This window comes from Nuphar pumila, unplaced genomic scaffold (assembly GCF_984573655.1).
Source record: "Nuphar pumila unplaced genomic scaffold, dmNupPumi1.hap1.1 HAP1_SCAFFOLD_809, whole genome shotgun sequence".
Taxonomy (NCBI): domain Eukaryota; kingdom Viridiplantae; phylum Streptophyta; class Magnoliopsida; order Nymphaeales; family Nymphaeaceae; genus Nuphar; species Nuphar pumila.
In genome coordinates, this window is record NW_028323497.1 from 22999 (window position 1) to 37775 (window position 14777).

The 14777-nt window shown below is 50.1% G+C and overlaps 1 pseudogene across 1 annotated transcript; it reads left to right on the plus strand.

Moving 5' to 3' along the window:
• The first annotated feature begins 11308 nt into the window (after nucleotides 1–11308).
• LOC149809745 (membrane-associated protein VIPP1, chloroplastic pseudogene) lies at nucleotides 11309–13212 on the plus strand (annotated as a pseudogene). Its single transcript, XR_016429574.1, has 3 exons — nucleotides 11309–11563; nucleotides 12287–12468; nucleotides 13077–13212. The product of XR_016429574.1 is annotated as a membrane-associated protein VIPP1, chloroplastic pseudogene (transcript).
• Nucleotides 13213–14777: the final 1565 nt, after the last annotated feature.

The following is a 14777-nucleotide window of genomic DNA, read 5'->3' on the forward strand; positions in this document are numbered from 1 at the left end:
GCAACTACCACTTAGGTTCGGACGCCGTGGGCAAGAACACCCTGCTGCACAACGACAAACCCTTGTCAAGCCGGCAGCAAGTCAACGATTCCAAGACAGACCGATAACTCGAGGTGCGGCACTTCAAATCAGTCTGTGTATGTATATGTACTTTGCTGCGCTGTGCGCCTCATTCGCAATGCTGCACCAAGTGGAGTGCTCTTCAGCACCTTGTCGAAGACAACAGCTGTGTGACAGTGTACACAAGACATCGACTGACAACCCAGTCAAGCAGTTCCTTGATCTCGTGACTTGCATTTTTCCGAGTAGAACACATAGTATCTGCACTTCCGTTGCCATGTGCAGGCCTGGATATGTCCCTTCTCGCGAGCGACGTTGGCAGCAGTGCGTGAAGCATACATGTGCACTAAAATGGCTGCCACAATGTCGTCACCCTCTCAGTACTGCCCTTCCCAAAAGTTCTGAACCGACCTCGGCACGCCTATTTACAGCAACACTTTTTGTCTCTCCTGTTGCTCTTGATTTGGGAAGATGCTGTGCTTTGGGTACCCGTGTTTGACAGGCGTGGGCTGCAGGAGCGCAAGCTTGCTGTCAGTGTCCATGCAATGGCGTGCACAATTTGTCCAGGCCCCTGAATCGTGTAATGGATACGCCTGTTTGTAAATTCGCGTATGTACGTGCAATTTGACGAAGTGACGGCGCATGCAGCGACATGGCGCCTCAAACCTCACATCTGTTCCTCGTCGTCAGCGTGTTCTTCCTGGAAAGGATCGCCAGCATAGCGGCCTTCACAGGTGATCTCACGTTCTACCAGAAGGGACCCGGCATTTCGTGCCCAATCGCCATTCCGAAGGGATACAAGACAGTGGGCATGAACCACATCCAGTACCAAGACGGCGCAACATGCGGTGCATGCTTCCATGCGTGCTACAAGCAAAACGGTGGCAACAAGTGCTTCAACGGGATCGTAGACAACCATTGTCCAGAGTGCAAGCATGGAGACCTAGACGTGGGTTTCAATGGCGACGGCCGCTGGCCTGTTACATGGAAGTGCGATTCACCATCATGTCGCCATCATACCGTGCATAATTAGTGTGGGGACCAGGAGGTGCAAGTTAAGGTTGGTTGCCTTGTGTCTCTGCCAATGCAACGCATTACTCTTTGCATTCAATGTTGTGTCACTATCCGGGCCACAAGTGCTCATCATGATAGTCAATCAATCAATCGCTCGGGAATCACGCCATGTCCACTCTGCCATCAACTCGGCGAGAAACGCGTGCTCAAGGGGCTTCGGGCTCAGGTCCTGTTCGGGCTGAACGGGCATGATGATGACGTATCCTTTTACGACACGTGGGAGAATGCATCATACCGTCTTCACATTGACATGGGCAGCTACAATGTCCATGTGGGAAATCCAAGCAGGGAATCAGTGCAACCGTTACGAGCACATGAGGCAAGCGTACCTCCAACGACCAACCTGACTTGCCATAACCTGACCTGGTATGCCTTCCTCTTCGTCCTCTACCCTGCAAGACAGGAGATCAGCCACAGCTGACCAGAATTGTCTCGTCAAATTCCGTTGGGAGGTCACCACAACCCACACTCTGAATCAGTGTCAAGAGGTCATCTTCCAACATAGAATCATCATGAAACAGGCGCGAGACCAGCTTTGGCTGTCTCAACGCCCCTTTTTTGGGCAGGCGTGTTTGTATTCATCATTAAACAGTCTTCCTAGCAAGAAAATGGTCCGCCATCGTCTTCATTCCGCAATGTCAATTTCTTCATTTGTCACTTGACAGTTCATATAGTATTCACATGTTGGCGCAATGCATGCCTTCAACAACATGAGGTAATTTTTCCCGATTGAGTAACTATTTCATTTACTTTCCTTTTTGCTGCACTGCTTTCTCATTGCTGCTAGACACTCACTACATATCACAGTGCTTTGCCGGGCTTCGCTTTGTTGGCGTATGTCCCTGAAAATACATGATTATCTGGAGCAAAAATTGATGGGTCTAACCCCATTCTGGCACTGACATATCCTCTGAATTGTGCAATGACCTGCAGCTGGAAACGTTGCCCAGCAGGCGCAAAGATCAAGATCATCACACAAGGCTCCAACCCATGGTACGGAAAGATCAAATTCCAGAACAAAGGCCGAGTGCTGAGCGTCACTTGCAAGGGCGTCCCTTGGCAGCGAGCAGAAGACGGCTGGTTCATAAATCACGACAGCACCGGCAGACTTAACTGCGGCATGCGCTGCAAAGTCAAGTTTGAGCACTACGGCGTCATCAGCAAGTGCGTGTCTGGAAGCCTGTTTGGCGGAGGCTGCACAGCAGGCAAGATGTGTGGCTGATCGTTTACAGACAGATGGCCCTCCCCTTCCTACTCATTGACGATGATAGATCTGTCTAGAAACATCATCACACACTACTCCGTCCCCACGGACCTTGCCAACCCCATTCCCTTCATATGGCGCAAGCTTAGCTGAACCGGCCTGACTTACTTCCTGATCCACAATGTACAGAACCATGTGTCGCTACATGATTCAGTCGTCCTGCTCAACAGCTGTGTTACTTCTACCAGGGTGGCTACAGGGGACATGCGATTGGTGCTGCCAGTCTGTCCTGCCCATGTGTCCCAGTCTAAAGATATGGCGCGCCGGCTGTGTTGCAAATGTCGGTTGAGACGATTCAGTCGGCATATGATTATTTCCAGCAGGAGTTTCAAGCACAGGCAAGATCCATGCCTGGGAAGACGCGCCAGGTCATCTGAACACCCTGGCATGAGTCATGTTGCATGACGGCTGACCGACCATTGCACGAACATTGCCCATTACAGCCCATGAGGTGGTCACATGGGATAGGGGGAGGAAACATGATCACTTGCTCCGGATGACGTCTGGATCAATGTCGAGAACATGACAGGACAGGAAGTTATTGCCTGACACTTTTTTTCTCGCTTTCCTTTGCATCCTTTCTTGTGTGGTAGAGCACCCTCCGTCATGCGGCGATGGAACTCATGTCAGTTTTCTCATGCTGTGTCCGTGCTGAGCAGCAGGCTGTTTTCCTTGTTTCCTTTGCCTTACTTGCCTTGCTGCATTATCCGCACTCATGCAGCACAATGATAGCGTTCTGCCCAGAAAAACGTGTACTTTTTACGTACACTGCTTGGTACTTCATACTTAAACCCAGTTTATATCAATTGGCCCAGGGATTGTGCAGTCTGGCGAAATACTGCCAGAGTTGACAATGGCCGATCTCGCACCTGATTTGGAGGACCGCAGCATTCCCCGATGGGAAAGCAGATTTGTGGGGAGTTTTGTTGATGAGATGGTTGTTCAGCTCGCACTCAACGTCTACAAGTTGCAGCACTATGGACAGCAGCTACAGAGCTGTAGTATTATCGCAGCTAGGCTTGCGTTATCACTCTATTATTCTATCATGGGTTATGTTGTTATAGTTGTCCTCTCGAAGCCATCTATTGCCAACACCGAGATATCATACATTGCACAAAGGCTGTTGCGGCGTTAGCCGTCTTACCACTGCCTGAATTTTCTAAGGAGTGGTGCGCCGTCCCGCCAATATCTCGAGATATGTGTTTTGAACCACGAATAAAGAAGAGTAGTCAGATAGTTTTATTCTCCACGTTGTATAATAAGACTGAGCCTATCAATTATGATATTCAATAGAATTCAAACAGGCAAAAAAATTGCTTGCTCTGAAGGAGTGGTGCCAGGAGCATTACATAGCACACAAGTTTTCCAAACGTTGATTGAAGCCTGTGACCTCCAGTTGCGTTGATCCCCTTGTAAGAGCTTTACCACAGATTGTTAGGTGAATTTGGCGAATTACTCGTGCCATGAACGGGCAAAATGCGTGCTGCCTTGGGGTATTGGAGGCCACTTCTAGCTTGTCATCGTGTCCCAATCAAAACCCGCGCCATGATGATCCAGACCTTCATCTACAGCTCAGTTCTGTTTGGTAGTGAGGTCTGGTCAACCTCACAAGTCAATAGACGCTGCTTTGACGTCGTCGCAAAGGAGGCGATGCGAGCAGTGATGGGATTGCAGTGCGTAGAAGTTTCCTCAGAAGTCTTGTTCACAGACCTGGGCCTACTGCCCCCCTCGCTTCTAATGGATGCCTCTAAACAATGCTATGACAAGCATTTGTCCACTTTACAAGGAACTCGATGGTGTAAACTGGCAAAAGCGAGTCGTTTTCCCGGGCATAGAGCCGTCGGGCGCCCTAGGGCCAATTGGCAAGGCGAGGTGCAAAAATTTTCAGCGGACATTTGCCATGACCTGAATATCTCTGACATCTTCAAGGCCCCTAAAAAACAGCAGGTCGCTAGGCGTACCTCCTCCAGATCTCAAGGGGGAGTGCGTACAGTGAATATGCCAGTGCTGGGAGCAGATGCATTGCCTACTGATGAGGTTGATAGGCAACACCTCCTCGACAATATCTGGAGCACCTAATTCGGGGGAAAGCCAGATATGTTGCATCGCCGCACTCTGCAGTGCCATGGAAGTGGATGTGCATCGGTGAACAACCACGCAGTCTTGCACCATATCTGTCAAGTTTGCCTTCTGTTCGGGCTCATACTATCATGAGCGCCAGGAGTGGTAAACTGTTTGCCCTACGAAGCCGACTTCAAAATCAAACTTACGAGTTTGTGGATCCCTTACAGTATCACTGCAACGACTGCGATGAGCATTTGAGGGATGCTCACACGGGCTGTGTTCACTGTACTGTGGATTGTCCCATCTTGTGGCCTAAATAGACCAATTTCTTGAAATGGTTGGAGGTCTTGGGTTACAAGGTGGGAATTTGGCAACTAAATTGGAATCTCTGTTGGGGGTTGATCTCCTGACAAAGATTCTGAGTGTGGGTTGCGACGATCCCAAAGGAATTGACGGGTCGTTTTTGGTCAGCTGTGGCTGATCTCCTTTCTTGCAGGGTACAAGACGAAGACGAAGAAGATATGTCAGGTCAGGTTATGGTAAGTCAGGCTGGTCCAGGTACGCTTGCCTCAGGTGGTGGTAATGATAATACGGATTCCCAAGTAGTTCTTGGAGTTGCCAATGTCCATGTGGATACGGTAGTGTTGTAAAAAGATACATCAAGCACATAAACTAAAGCAGACCCCCTACATACCACGGGGAGACCTCCTTCCTTTTCCCCCACCTTCCAAAAGGATATTTCCTGTCTCAACGGCTGTTCGGTGTCATGATTGATGAGCTCTTTAAAATGCTGCAGACACAAAGGCGGAGAACATGACATAACCAATTTAACCAGTCATTGCCCGCTTCTCCCAGGAATATGATGATGACATCGTGTTGGGGACTCGAGCTCGTCGAAACTTATCAGAGATTTACATCCACACGCACTTGGGCGTGTGGGAAGCATTGTCAACACAAGAGAATGTCACACTGTTATCCTCCACCCATATGTCTACCCAGTAGTCAGACATCCTCCTCAAGAAGCAGGAGCAGATCAAAGTTTGAAAAGCTTTGATTGCCAACAGGGCCGGCACAAAGAAGCTTGCAGTGGAAAGCAAGTGTGCATGGTTCGAATATGTGCGGCATTTCTGAAAAGGTGCTACTCACGTTCCTTCCGTGTGAAAAAGTACTCCCAAACTCTTATACTCTGACAGAGCTATCTGTGACAATGCCTATGCTAACAATGCTGCTCACTTGCTCTTTGAACACCGCCAGGTGTGCATGTGGCCGAGGACATGTCTGCAACTCCATGCCATCGCGTTTCTGGTCGTGAGAACCAAGGAGTGCATCAAACTACAAGCAGTTTCGTGTTGCTTACTTACCATTGTACTCCATGATCAGAGACCTAGACAGGTGTGCACAATGACAGCTACAATGCTGGCAATGGCCGCTGCATAAACATACTTGTTGCAAGCAGGCAAACCATCCGAGCTTCATCACACTAAAGTACCGGAAAGTCTGCTTGCGTCAATGGACAGGGGAGCGAGGCAAGCCTGTTTGCCAGCAGGTCCACCAGCCAGGCAAGGGCGTTTGTTTGCCCTGTTGTCTCTGGACAGAACTCACATGCAGACTTTTACATTCCAACGTCATCGTTCCTTGCTTTGGCAGATTGCCCCTTGGCAATCGCTTTCTCGGTTCCCTGGATTCCCAGTTTCCCGCTTCCGTGATGAAACTCTGGAAACTGGTCATCATGTGCAACGGTCCTCTGTCAGCTTGTCTCCGAACGGGTGTATGATCAGCTCCATTTTGCAAAACCACTTTATTGTGTGCTGTGTGCTGAGTGACACATATCAGCATCGTTGCAGGGTCAGCTCCACCTTAAAACCTGCCTTATGCGTGCTGATTGCTGCCATCACGGCATCAAATGTCTGCACGATGATGTACATGTGAGAAGTGAGCATCATCGATCACGGTAGGTACATATGGTTGAACACAACCCTGCACAATCCTGCAAGCGTTGTATCTGAACCTTGACTTCTAGAGACACCATCAAAAAGGTTCGTCCACCATCCAATGGATAAAATTCTCACAATCCCAAAACGGCATCCAAAAACTGACTGAACCACGCAACGGCTGGCGCTATGGTCAGTGCCAACCGGTGCTTGAGCACATGGGAGAGAGGGGAAGGAAATGAGAACATGAACAAAATTGGAAGCGGAAACGAAAAAACGCTTCACTCAAGACAGAAGCATTAGGACCTCACACTAGTCAAATGGCCCATACGTAGGGAGATTTGTTCACCACGTTCAAAAACTCCTTGATTAATGAATGTGTGACGCATGCAGAGGAAGAAAGTAGCATAGCACTTTCACCAGAACAATCATCTTCAGCGTAAACCCGCATTGTACTTGATCTTACTGACAAACATTTCTGATGGGTGTCGGGCAGATGCTATGGCAGGCACACCAGCCACAAGCGGAAGGTGAACACTCTTGAAAGCATTGGATGTCAGAGAGAACTTGTTCCATCAGTCACATTCTTCCTACGCCCAGCCAGGGGCAGAAGAACGTCCTACTTCGCCATCAAAGCTGACAGGCAAATATTGACATTTCATGCATTCAACAGAAGAAACGTGCTGACAAATTATTCTTGCATTGCTTTTCATGAACGCAATAAACCTTACTCGAGTGGCGCAAGCCTGCTGATATCACAAGGTACAGGTACGTACCTGGCCACGAACATTCATGACAATACGCTGCTCTCCGCACAGCACATTCGTCTCGCCATATCTCTCTTCTCGTGTAAACACGTGCCCTGAAGTGCTGATGAGGATGTCTCCAACACTGATCTGCCCGCACCTCTGTGCTGCCCCCCCCGCCTTTATTTCTGCAACGCGTATGCTGCCCTCCCCATTCTCTTCCAGTACCATTCCCAGCGGACGTGAGAGCTCGACGGTATAGCGCGCGCAGCCGGGAGGAACCTGTGCAGGCGCAGCCCTGTTTTGATACTGCTACCGTCCGTCCCGCCGGATATGTCGGAAAGATCACCGCACAACTGGATGCCCGAAGGTGTGAAACGTCATCCTGAGCTTCACCAGGCTGCAAACATGGTGGATGCAACTATCTCATTCACCGACCTTTTGACTAACGTTTACAAGCAGCTAGTCCATCGGCACATTGTGGCGGTTCCACGTATCCCTCTGTAATGTGACGCGCCAGCTGCGGCCCCCGAACCCCTACTCCCGGATGCTCATGCCCAAAGGCACATCTCATCGCTACGTGGCACAGACTTTATGCGGTTCTAATGGTGGTTGAACGGGGGAGCCAGTTGAAGCGAGAATCACGTTCAATACTCAACTTGCAACCTGCTAGAGATGAAGTACCAGTAGCCCAAAAGTGAACTTAGGGGACAGCACATTATGTATATCATGCATTGGCAACATTTTCTAGAAGCGAAAGCGGACTCTAAGCAACGTGTCAACTGTCCTAGGCATCTCAACTTGGTAACAGCGCACCTCGTCAATTGACGACAAAGCTACATCATCTTGCGTCCGCGTATCTTGTTGAGCTTTTACTTTCCCAACATTGAAAGACTGTTTACGTGCATTGACACACCGTGCAGGCCTGCTCGCCCCTAGCCGGCGAGCATACGCCTGGGTGACGTTCAGCGATTTCCCTTGACAGGCAAACATGTTACATGCACGACCCAGGAGGTTGCGAGGGTGCCACCGAAGGTCGCATATATCAGCGCAGGCAGCTGCCGCAGACCGGTTGCCGATGGTGTCATCGACGATGCTGGAAAGTCTCTGCGTGCTATGTCCAGATAGCTGGAGCTGCACTGATTGAATCATGTTGGTCGATTGAGCTCAAAGCCAGCAATGCCCTTGCCAAGGGCCGCAAGTTTAAGTACTTCGTTAACCAACTAACTTCCCGAGATCTTCCTATTTCATCTTGTTTACGTGGTGCTGCCGTTTCTGGCATCAGAGTCTTTCACCATGGCCACATCCACCGCTCTCACACGTGTGCCTCACCAGGCAAGGCCTGTGCGCACGCAACTTGGCAATGGTGTGCATCTTTGTGAAATGATAATGACTTCTGCTTGCTACACGTTGACCTGATGTACTGACATGCTGACCTCCTCCAGACATTGCGGAAGGTTCTATTTGTCAATGTATCCCCTGTCGTACAAGAAGCAAGCTCGCGGTCGGATGCTTGCGGGTTGTTCTTGCATTTTATGTATGCTTGCATGGTAAAAAGTGTCCCGTTTCTTTTGGGGTGTGCCACAGCGTTCCTGCTCCTCAATAAGCGGTTTGTCATGTGGAGTCCACCTCCGTGTTCATTCATGAGGAACCCAACAATGGTGTACATGACATGCAGGAGCTGTAGGAGCTGCAAAGGTTCAGGTTCGTAGAAGATATGTCTGTGCGCGGAAGAGCGTTGTGGTTGAAGCCAACCTCTTTTCGCGTGTGGGCCGTATCTTCAAGTCATACACGAACTCCCTCGGTGCGCTCATTGTCGCTGCCTGAATGTGGATGTGCTGCGATGAAGTATCATACTGACCCCATGTCGCGTGCGGCATAGCCTCGTGCTTCATCTGAGAGTCGTGCAATGCCCGTGGTTGATTGTGGTGTGGGTTCTAGATAGCACAGAACCCTCATCAGCCATTTTGACCATCATTTTCTGGATATATCGCGCACTTAACCACGTGTCATACCGTACATATCATGGTGCTTGTTCCGTGGCTCCGCTGGTCGGTGCGGTGGATAGTTTGGTTTTGGCCGTCTCACCTCCTGTTCAGGGTTCGAAACGATTCTTGTCTATGCTTGCCATGGATTGAACTTGTGAGCCCATCGCAATGTTTTATGGATAATGGTGCCTCTCTTTTTTTGCGTTAGTGTCACAGTGCGTCCGTTTCCCTCGTCCAGCATCGCCAGCCTGCCGTCACTCAGGGTTTTGCGCTTATGCACGTCGTGCTTGTGAGGTCATATTGAGTTGGAACCTGAACAAAGGCGTGTGCATACAACGTTAAACGTTGTTAATCTCATTTCAGCAATCGTTTGACGGAAATTGCATGAAGAAGATGGCTCTTGCTGTATCCCACTGGTCCACACCCAGTTGGCCAAGTGGTTAGCAAACGCAAGCTGAGCTAAGCAGACGCCGATGTCTTGCAGTCAGCGCCGCGGAGGATCCAGAAAAAATCTTGGATCAGGCAGTGGAGGACATGCAAAATGATCTCATCAGGTTGCGTCAAGCCACAGCAAAGGTACAGTGCAGACACCCACCCCACTGATCTTGAGAGCCATCGATTTGTCTGTTGATACTGAGGTTTTCAGGGTAGTTTAGAACTGATGGAGGCATATCCGAGGGTAGTATGGCACAGGTCGATAGTTATCCCAGCGGGTCATCCAATTCGTGACTCTTCACAGCTGCCCCTACGGGCTTTTCGAACCTGGGATGAGTCCACTGCAGGTGGTGATTTCTGTTTACACTACTATCATGGTGATCCGCATCCATATGCTCATCTGATGGCGTGTGGAGGTCCTTAGAAAATTGCACACAACTGTGCATCTGTGCTTACCACCAAGTCTTTCTCACTTGACCGTTCATTTCAGTCCTGTTGAGGGGTCCAAGATGTTGGTTGGGTGCATTGGGTTGTTAATTTCGTGCTGCCCCCTGTTTTAGGCACGGTTACTTCTTCGCTTATGCAATGCAGCGCCTTGATCCTCGAGTTCTCAGATGCGATCGTGTTCTGATGGTTGTCCCGTGCCCGTGCAGATCATTGCATCGAAAAAGCAGATAGAAGCAAAGTACAAAATGGCGCGGGAAGGCGTGGTACGTTCTGCTGAGCCATTCTCTATGTTTGCCCTCGTACCTGAACACGATGTTTACAATCGTGGAGCAATCGTGGAACAGGGCAATCGAGGAGGATTGTTCCTTCCGCGATTGACTCCCGGCTTTTCTAGTATCAGTGATAGTCACATTGTTGAACTCCTCAGTGTGCTTCGTTGCCGGAAAGTTCCCATTTTGTCATCTGTAGTTTGACAACAATGCCCTGTTCAGCATAACAACGATTTAGTCAGGCAAGCTCGCACTGCACCTCTGCAGCAGTATAACAGAGTTTCACCATTTTCATCACCAACTCCGGTTGCGGTGTTGAGCTTTATGCCAGCACGTGTTCGACCAATGTTGGGAACCATGCCATGCTGTGTATGCTTGCAAATCAGTGGCCTATTGATGTGTTGCCGTGGCAACTAGCAATCAGTTGCCGATGCTCCCATGTTACACAAAACATGGCAATTTGGACACACATGGTTGAGCTTTCCCAACAGCTCGTCTTCCGCCACTATCATCAACCGGAAACTCGCTCTGTTGTGCAACAAACAGACAAAACACTCATCTTCACCTGTGAAGATGTGTGCGAAGCGCTGAATCAAACAGATATGTACAACATAATGACATTTACAGACGCAGCCACCACCCGGCGGTCTCACAGATATACCTATTTCTCGGCCTACTTATTCCCAAGTAGATCTTGGAGTTGCCAATGTCCATGAGGGTTCGTGTAGTGTTGTTAAACGATACATTTTCCGCCGTCATACCTGGCCTACATGCGGAACCTCGTTCATAGGCAATTCTTACATCTAGTTCTATCTGACGTTGGGGTTGTTCCCTTCTATTTCGCGCTAGCTTGCCTCGATCAGCACGTGGCTCATCTAGCCAGTAGGCTCGTAGGATGACATCCCTGACACCAGAGTTGGGAAGCTCTTTAACTTTGACATCAGCGATGCATCTGTCATCGTTGAGAGCAGATTTGCAGAAGCTTGACAGGTATTGGAAAGCGTGCTTGTTTGGTGACTGGGAGCGCTCCATGCAGGATCAATGGACAAGTCGGGCGGAGCTTGCAGTGAAGGCGGGGCAAGACGACCTGGCCCGGGAAGCGTTGAAAAAGCGCAAGGTGTTTGAGGAGCAGACCGCCACCTGGGAAGCTCAGCTCTTGCAGCAGGAGAAGGCTGCCGAGCAGCTGATTGGCAACACGCGCGTCATGGAGGGTAAGATGCAGGAGGCCAAGGCGAAGAAGGAGACACTCAAAGCACGCGCCGCATCTGCCAAGAGCTCGAAACAAGTGCGATCCCTTGCCCGCTTTGTCTGGGAAAAGCTGCTTGGAAATCGGGCGGCACCTTGTAGGCAGCAACTCTCTTGGATTTCCCCTTGTAGACATCGATTTCCTTGGACATGGAGGATCTCAGGATTCTGTGAAGGTTTTGGGTTTGAGCGCTTAGGTTCTAGGAGATCTCTTTCTTTTACGTGGCGTTAATCGTGCGGAGTCATCGACAAGGCGTGGACGTCTGCTGTGACTTCGACCCTCCCAGCATATGGCATTTAACCGTAAGCCGGGTTGCCAGCGATGGCGCAGGCTAGTTTGTCATAGGCATAGGCAGTTTGCAAGGCACAGGGAGGGTGCTCATGTGCCTGTGCTGCTTGTTTGATTGAACGACTAAGACCGGCCAGCAAGGACTTGGCAGGATTTTTCGCGCATGTATCTATGAGTGTTGCTGCATTGAAACAGTTGATGCAATGTTCAAGCAATGGGGAGGCTTGCTGGGTGGACAGCCAGCCTGCTCAGGTGTCTGTGTATGTGCAAGTCGTTGGCAGGGTAATGTGTCACTGCACTGACCCATTTGGTTATGATGTTTTGCTCTTCAACACCGCCTCAACCTCTTGGGAACATATCTTGGGATCGAGTGATATCAGTACCATCCACGGCAAAATCTACAACAAATTTTATACTCTTACTCGAGAATCTAGACTGCAACTCATGTGTCTGTGATTCCGGCTATGTACGCAGATCCAAGATCTCATCGGCAACCTGGACACATCATCAAGCTTCGCTGCATTCGATAAGATGGAGGAGAAGGTGATGGCGTTGGAGGCAGAAGCTGAGAGCACGGCCATCCTCATTGGCACTGATTCGCTCGAGGGCCAGTTCAAGGCACTCGAGGGCAACTCTGTGGATGATGAGCTTTCCAAGTATGCCTCAGTTCACGCTGCTGTCTTGCAAACTTGCCATACTGCATATTCTTGAATGCAAGACCGTTGTTGACCTGTGTTGATTCTTGGAATGCAAGACGGGCGTTGCTTGCCAGTTTGCGCTGTTCTGCTCTGCTTTGTACTTGAATTTTGTACACTGTCAGCTGATGTGTATTACGATTGATGCTTTCCAAGTGCTCAGGGAGCACGCGTTGTACTGGACACGTCGGCGGCCAGAGCATCCATCATGGGAATACAGTAGCTTGGTGGGTCGAACAGCTTTTATAACAACTGTGCTTTAGTGGCCAGTACATAGTCGGCTGGTAGGCACATCCGGTTGCTCCTAGCTCACTGACTGTGCCTGTTGGGTGTCAGGGTGACGGGACGCAAGCGTTGGATTCTGATGCTGGAAACTGGTTTTCCAAACATCATCTTGCTGGGGTCGTGTTTGTACACCTTGCATGTCATTCCACCTTCTTAGCTGTTTCAAGCATGGTTTGACTGCATGACCGCAAGTTTATGGCTACATCTGGAGCCAATCATGGCCATGAGGAAGCAGTAGCGGTGTGGACACATGCATCGTATTGTGACTGCGCCTTGCCTTGTAGGATGAAACGCCAGTTGACAGACAAGGCAACGCCCGCAATGTCTTCATCCTCTTCATTCTCTTCGGACTCTCGCCCAAAGGTCAAGGATGCAATTGATATGGAGCTCGAGGCGTTGAGGCGGAAGGTCATGGAGTAAGATGCTGTCCTTTGGCAAGATCGATAGCGGAGCTACTTGTTTGATCCCACCTGTTAGCGCAGTACCCTGAATGTGTTATGCGAACTTTGAAGGGCTGTCCTGTGGACTTGTATGCTAGAGCTTATTGCACGAGGGTCTCGGTTTTTATGGTGCTTCTAAGACAGCCCTGTCCGTCAATTCTTATGATGGATCCAATTTATTTCTTGTGCAATTTGAACATTACAGCGGTATCCTCACCATGACTGTGTGGGCTTGCTACATTGCCTCTCCTCTGCACCTCCGGCAGTGTTCCCTCAGGTAGCCAGCCCTCTTTGTCATTCATCGACCCTTTCAACTGGCACATCTTCATTGGTTTGCTTTTGGAAAGCAAGTCAACATACTTTCCAAAAGCCAACGTTTTGCAAGAATCATGGCGTTTTCATCAGAGGAAGAAACCATTGGCTTTTCGCATGACACGCTAAGCACCAGGATGGCAGGGTGTGGTTGAGGCCACTTGAGCGTGGACATGTAAGTGTTCTGAAGCGCATGGGTGGGTGCTTCCACTCAAATTGGAGCACAGAATTGAATGTTTCTGTTCACTGGGTTGTGGCTGCCTGTGCGTAAGGCTGAGATGTGTCCTGCTAACAGCGGGGAAGGTAACATGCATAAGCTTTAGCCAGAGATAGACGATTTGGTGGAGCACAAGAGCAAAGCACAGGCATCAGCCCACAGTGAGCTTATTGGCCAACATGATTTGTCATCCCGACAGACGAAGATCTTGACAGCAGAGTGGACCGCTGCCTTCTATACCTTGCCAACCAAATTCGCATGTGGCATTAATGCATTTGTTCCCAAAGGAAAGAAAATGCAACGGAAGCACAGCTCACGACTGCTCGTGATGGGTAGTGTGCTCTGCATTTCGTCATACAAGGTATTTTTGACTACGGTATGGGCCACGCATCGAATCATGTCCAGTCTACCAGGCTTGCCTCCCTTTGAACAGCATCCCCCTTGCGGTGCTCGACCACTATCAACCAGGCCATCCCCACTTTGCATCAGGGAGCTTGCTTCGCTTGCTTCGCTTCTTCGATTGTCGTGCATGCGGCAATCATATCGCGAGTGAGGCAGCTGAGGTAGACATGACTGCTGAAGGCTTGGTCCTCGGAATCATTTGACAGTGTTTCCGCGCCTTAAGGTGTTACCCGCAACTTTGTCTGGGTTACGGACGATTGCGAGACGAACGACGCGCTTCATCATGGACAGCGCTTGCTCCTTGTCACGGGCGTCCATGACCGGGGCGATCGCGTTCTCCAGCACCTCCAGCAGGGCCTCCAGTTTCTCATACAGCGGCCGAGTCTTGGGAGCAGCCACGGCCGCTGATGGCCTATCCGGGATAGCCCACCCGTCCACTGACATGGCACTGTAGTATGAGAAGTACGGTGTGTTGGACGTGCTGCAGCCTGCCGCATTCATGGCCTCGAGGGTGGGCGGGCATATGAGCTCCGCAGAGCGGCTCAAGGCCTCCAAGAAATCCGTGAAAGTGAGAGCTGCAAACACGTTGCCCGGTTGAGTCTCCATGTACTGCC